Source organism: Lolium perenne, chromosome 3, assembly GCF_019359855.2.
Source record: "Lolium perenne isolate Kyuss_39 chromosome 3, Kyuss_2.0, whole genome shotgun sequence".
NCBI lineage: Eukaryota > Viridiplantae > Streptophyta > Magnoliopsida > Poales > Poaceae > Lolium > Lolium perenne.
The window spans coordinates 122193902-122200404 of record NC_067246.2 but is presented as its reverse complement, the minus strand read 5'-3'; the positions used below and the strand labels follow the sequence as shown (position 1 = coordinate 122200404).

Here is a 6503-nt window from a genome sequence, read left to right as displayed (position 1 = left end):
TAGCTTGTGTAGCTTTGTTGGAATTTGGGAGAGAAGAACTTGGGCATCTTAGTGGCGTTCTTAGCCATTGCATTAGGTGCATCGGTTTGGGTTCTCTCCGGGGTTTCGATCTCGTAGAGGGCATCTTACCTTAGTGGTGTTCTTGCCTTAGTGGTAGTGTTTCCTTGGTGGAGTGTGTTAGCCTCTTATGGCGCATCGTTTCCTTGGTGGAGTGTGTTGGCCTCTTGTGGTGCATCGTTTCCTTGGTGGAGTGTGTTAGCCTCTTGTGGCGCATCGTTTCCTTGGTGGAGTGTGTTAGCCTCTTGTGGCGCATTAGCATCCTAGGTGGAGTGTGTTTCCTTGGTGGTGTATGTTGCCTCTTGTGGCCTACTTGAGAGCCTCCTTGTTGTGGAGTTGCCTCAAGCTTGATACTTGGCGTTTGCCCAAGCTTGTACGGGTTCGGTGACCACCCTCAAGTGTCCCTTAGTGGATCGAGGCTTTCCTTTGGTGGAAAGGCTCGAGGAGAATACGGTGGCCCTAGTTGGCTTCTTGGAGTGCCTCGTGCATCCACACCGCTCCAACGGAGACGTAGCAACCTTGGGTGTGAACTTCGGGATACATCGTCGTCTCCTCGTGCACCGGTTACTTCTCAACCCGAGCTCCTTTACCTATGCGCTTTACATTGTGATATCTATCTTGCTTGATGTGTTATACCTAGCTTGTTATCCCTTGTTGCTCATCATGCTAGCATAGGTTGTTGGTGCTCTTAGGCAAACCCCTTGTTGATAGGCTTTGAGCTAAACTAGTAAACACATGTGTAGTTTTATTCCGCCTAGTTTAGCTCTCAAGTAGAAGTTTTTATACACCGCCTATTCACCCCCCCTCTAGGCGACGTCCTAGTACATTCACCCGTGCTCTGCTACGGCTCGATTTTATTTTCTCTCGTAATATATTAGAAAAATGTATGTGAAAATCTACATGTATAAAAAATAATCACATGGTATTACAGAAACAATAATATTCTACTTTTTTTAGGGTCCACACTACAGATTTTTACATAAGTACATTGCTCTATAGTTTTCACCACTGTAGTTGAGATGTGGCTGCAATTAGTCTCCTTTTCGTGGCACTCCATTGCAAGCTCCTGCGCTATCATGAAAATATCGTATCATTTACTCCTAAACCTTCAGCGAGAAGCTCCTGAGCTGTCATGCGCATTACATTGGTATGTGCTAGCCTGTTTGAACATCTAAGGGGTGAACTGAATTTTTACATACTGCATCTAAGCGACCACACTCCTAAACCAATTGAGTATGTGAGAAACCAATTCCCTTGTTCCATCTTTTCTTGGCACAACCAAAGTCTTCTAAATGGGTAGCCTAGTTGCATATGAAAGCAACACATAAACTATGAAGTGCTTGGATAACAACGGCGCATAGTGAATCAGCGCCAGTTTGGAGAAGAAAAGGGCATGTTTGCCATGTGCATTCAGTCAACAAGGGAACATTCAGCAAACTCTAACACTGTATGTGTCATCTGGTAGCAAACAAAGCATTGGCAGGATCTACTCGGGAAATATAGTTGCATTGCTGATAGGGAGTCTTGAACAAGATAGAGACCTGAGACCATCAGACAAGGTTTCCAAAGCAGCACAAACTATGGCCGGAAACTGGAACTGAAATCATTGCAATGGGATTAAAAACTATCATCATCTATGTATGTCAAAGCAGAAGAATGAGACCAGCCCTGGTCCGTTCTGTTTTTTTGACACTTCGTGTGGACGAGCAGATTGAAGAGGCACACCTTGGAATGTGGTTGTTGGAATAGTGACAGCATGAAAACTCGATATTAGCAAAGTCGGTGTGTTCTACTTCTGTAAAGTATTATGCAAGTGAAGGGAGGATATTTACTTTGAACTAAAGCAGAACCAGGCATTCTCGGACATCTTGAACTTGTCCCTCACCTTCTGAAGCTCCAGGTTCATCTTCTCTTTGCTTGACACTTCGTTTATTCTGGGAATACGGAAACAACATGCACTATTAATCAGGCAATCACACCGTCAGACCAGAGACAAAAAAAAAGGGAGTAATCCTCCCACCACCAAAAGACAAGAAAACAAAGGACCGTCTCACCCTCTATATTCGATCCTGCGCGCATTCTGTATTCGCCCAACTAAAGAAATCCTTCTGCGGGACGAGAGGATTGGGGGAGCGCAAGAAGCACGGACCACAGGGTTCTTGTCGTTGAGGAGGGCGGGGTTCTCCCGCAGCTTCCGCTGGAAGCCCGCGAGGTCGCCGGCGCGCACGAGGCCGTGGATGGTCTGGGTCTTGGCCGGCCTCGGAAGCCTGTTCTGGCTGCCCGGCACCGGCATCTGCAGCTGCTGTGCCTCCTTCCGTCCCCTTCCCCGTGCTCCAGCAGTCTAGCACCTCCCGCGCCGCCACGGCTCTCTCGATCGAGGAACGATTTCGATTGTAGGGAGCGACAAGGGGTCGAGGGAAGAATCGCACAAGAGGGCTGCAGCACGGATATGCGCGGAGGCGGCCTAGAGGTTGGTCGGGAGACGAATTGGGGAGGCAGCGTGGAGTCGTGGGCAGCGGTTTAGTATTTTCCTGTTTGCGGTTTTTTCCGGACGATGAAGGACGGGGGACGCGGGCGATTTGTTTCCAGACGGAGGGAGGGGGAGCAGAGGACGTACCATGGACACCACCTCTAGCCATTTAATATCAACAATGCTACACTTACGGGTTGTTTTTACGTGATCCTACTTACGGGCATACGTGGAGGAACGTGGGGGGGCTTCAGTTCCTAATCTCACGGGATGAAAAAGATCTACTCCAACCGAATGATTCCACCTCATCCCGTAAAGAAATCCCGTAACAAAAATTGCGTAAGTCTAGCATTATTGATTTAATATAGTAGAGATATAATTAGTGTGCATGCATGGTAGGCATGCATGGCCTACCATGCATGCATTCATGCATATATATATTTTTTAATATATATTTGAACATATTCTTGGGTATTTTCAATCTCTCTCTCTCGATCTATATATCGTTTGTGGCAAAAAACACAGACATATATACGCATGCACTTTATGCGCAAAAGGCACGGGTGCCTCTAATATATAATGTGTGTGCGCACTCGATCGATATATGATCCCTAAACCTTAAACCCTAAAACCCTAAAACCCTAATCCCTAAACCCTAGCTAAACACCCTAATTAAACACCCTAGACCCTAAACCCTAACCCTAACCCATGCCATACTTAAAACACATAACCCCTAGACCCTAAACACTAAACCCTAAACCATAACCCCTAGCTAACCCTAATCCCTAACAATCCTAAGCCTAATGACCCTAGACCCTAGACCCTAATACCTAAACCCGAACCCTAATCCTAAACCCCAAACCCTATAAACCCTAAACCCTAGCTCTAGCTATATATATAGGCCCCAAACGACACTTAATTGCACATCACGCTGGCCAGGGGGGCTTCGCGGTCCTCTAAATTAAGTGTGACATTAACCCTAACTAAACCATATATATATAACTAACCCGTCCTAGCTAATCAAACCTGGCTACTTAATTAAAACACATAACCCCAAACTATACTAGCTATAACCCGATCTAATAAAAACCTGCTCTCTATATATAGCTAGCTAGTAAATCCTAGATTAACCCCAATTAATATATATGCCTATATCGATCATGTATGATCGAACATCCTTGAGATTCATTCATTAATTAATTATATAATTAGCGCTGATAAATTAATTAACTTGAATATATTGACAAGTTCTCGAATGAAAACACACACTTTGATTAAGTTGCCTCACAATATATATATATAATTAGTGTGCATGCATGCATGGCCTACCATGCATGCATATTTATATATATATATATATATATATATATATATATATTTGAACATTCTTGGCGATTTCAATAATCTCTCATCTCTATCTCTCTCTTTATCGATTGGTGTGGCCAGCACAACGACACACATTATGCTTGCACTTTACGCGCAAAGGCGGGTGCCTCTAATAGTGCATGTCTGTGCACACTCGATCGATCTAGCTAGAGTTTTGATTAATTGTGTAGCACACTAATAAAAAAGTTGTAATTTAATTCACAACAAGTTATAATTAACCGTAACACATAAACCCTCTAAATAAACCATAAAACCCTTTATAGCTAGCTATAGGCCAACGACGACCCTTAATTGCGCATCAAGCAGGCCAGGGGTCCTCGCGGTCCTCTAATTAAATATATGTGCCATTAACCCTAAACCCTAAACCGTATATATATAGTAAACTAACCTTAGCTAATCAAACCCTCGTTAAAATACATAACCCCAAGCTAATTAATAACCCAATAATCTAATAAAACCTTGCTATATATATAGCTAGTAAACCCTAGATTATATAACCCCAATTAATATATGGCCTATATCGATCATATATATATATAGACATTATTGGGATTCATTAATTATATAATAAGTACTGATAATTCAATTAATTAACTTGAATTTTGACAAGGTCTGAAATGAAAACACACTTTAATTAATTTGCCTCACAATATATATAATTAATATGCATGCATGGCCTAACCATGCATGCTTATATATGTGTTTAATTTGGGGATTTCAATCGCTCTCTCGCCGCTCTCTCGTTGGTGGCCAACAACACACACATGCACTTTGTGCGCAAAGGCATGTGCCTCTAATAATGTGTGCGCAGTCGATCGATCTAGTTTTGATTAATCATAGCACACAAATAAAGAAGTTGTATTTGAATCCACACAACCCTAATCTAAAACACATAGCCCCTAACATGGCCTAATTAATTGACCCCTTCTCTCTAGCTAATTAGTGGAAATTGCACAAAATCAAAAGGGGTCCCTCACTAATTATACATATATATCTAGATTGTGATAAACTTTTGCCCCATATTTGGTGGATGGGTGCATCTTGGCATGTAAAACAATTAATGTTTGCAAATGGCGTTGTCAAAATTTGTGTACAAATGATTTCTTTCCATCCAAAGTGCATAAAATGGGAGTTTTAATGAAGAAAGTACAAATAAAACAGCTCAACATGCCTCCACACCCCGATTTTCACACGAAGTAGAGCCTATTTAAAGGATAATTCCAGAGTTTTACTATTTTTCAAGCAACTTTGCTAATTTCCACCCACTCACATGACTGTATGTTGATTTAACGAAAATAGGGCGAATTTAAACTACATGGGTGGGATAGTTTGAATTGTGCGCGCGGCAAAGGGAACCGCCTATTCCTCAACCTTGTGCACGGCAAATTATACACGCAACTCCATTAAACACCACCTACCGGGCGGCCCGGCCGCATGACCCCTCACCCACCCCTACACAACTTATCCCCATCCGTGCGAAGAGCTTCCCCTCCCCGTCCCGTCCGTGCGAAGAAGAAGCTTCCCCTCCCCGTCGTTCTTCTCGAGACGCACCGGCGGTCAAGTTGATCCACGGTAGGGCTTCTATCTCTAGCTCAATCATGCGTCGAGCAAGATGGCCTAACGATTTATATTTTCTTGATGCTGCTAAAAAAATCGTCAGTATGCTCGAACTAATTGGCACTTTATAGTTTTCCGCTCGATTTGTCCTCGATCAATTTGTTCATTTGCGTGGGCATATAGAGTCAGTTCTGCACTCGATCCGTTAATTTTCTGAAATGCCATGGCAGAGTTTTGTACACGATCTGTTTGCTAAAATGTCGATGGGCATTTTTTGTTTTGTACTCGACATGATTGCTGAAATGCATAATCATGTAGTATAGTTTTGTACTCGATGGATATACATTTCCTACTTCGCCTTAAATTAATCACCAACCATTGTATCTCTTAATTAAACAGATGGACAGAACTTGGATACTGCATGGACACTTATGTTCCCCTTCATATATAAATGGTGTTCAACCCTTTATGGGGTTTATTAGAGCTCATGAAGGTCACAACCTGGACGTGTATTGCCCGCGCTGCACATGTATGAATGGTGAGAAGAGGCCTCACCATGTAGTGGAAGATCATTTACACATTTTTGGGATGGACCGCACATATGTTAGGTGGGTTTATCATGGTGAACCATATAATGATCCTTCAGCGGGAGAAGCAGATCTTGCTCACACTGTATGTGTGCTGGCATATGTAGTTAATTATTTATATTGATGCTGCCACTGTTTCGAACAATAGTTTGCATTGCTGTGCAAGGTTCTGTACTCAAATTTAACTTGTTGCAGATGGATGGACGGGAAGGAGAGAAAAAGCACTTGCTTCAGGAAACGGGTTTCAGTTCTGGGACATGTGTTGGGCCAGATGAGAAGGTAAATATGTAAAACGGCATTTGTTCAGGTTGCATCCCTTAGATGTTTGTCTAATATGTTGATGTACTAATTGCAGAAGCATAGAGTTGAAGAGGTCTCTCAGTTTGATGGGAGATTTGAAGATGAATCTCAGTTTGATGCACCTGTGGATGGTACTGATGATGAGC

The 6503-nt window shown here is 42.9% G+C and overlaps 1 long non-coding RNA gene across 1 annotated transcript; it reads right to left on the bottom strand.

The window, feature by feature from the left end:
- Nucleotides 1–1432: 1432 nt before the first annotated feature.
- On the bottom strand, nt 1433–2045 carry LOC127342258 (uncharacterized). The gene is made up of 2 exons (XR_011754098.1): nt 1890–2045; nt 1433–1782 (listed from the first exon to the last, which is right to left on the bottom strand). It is a non-coding gene; the product is annotated as an uncharacterized lncRNA (long non-coding RNA).
- Between the last annotated feature and the right edge of the window lie 4458 nt (nt 2046–6503).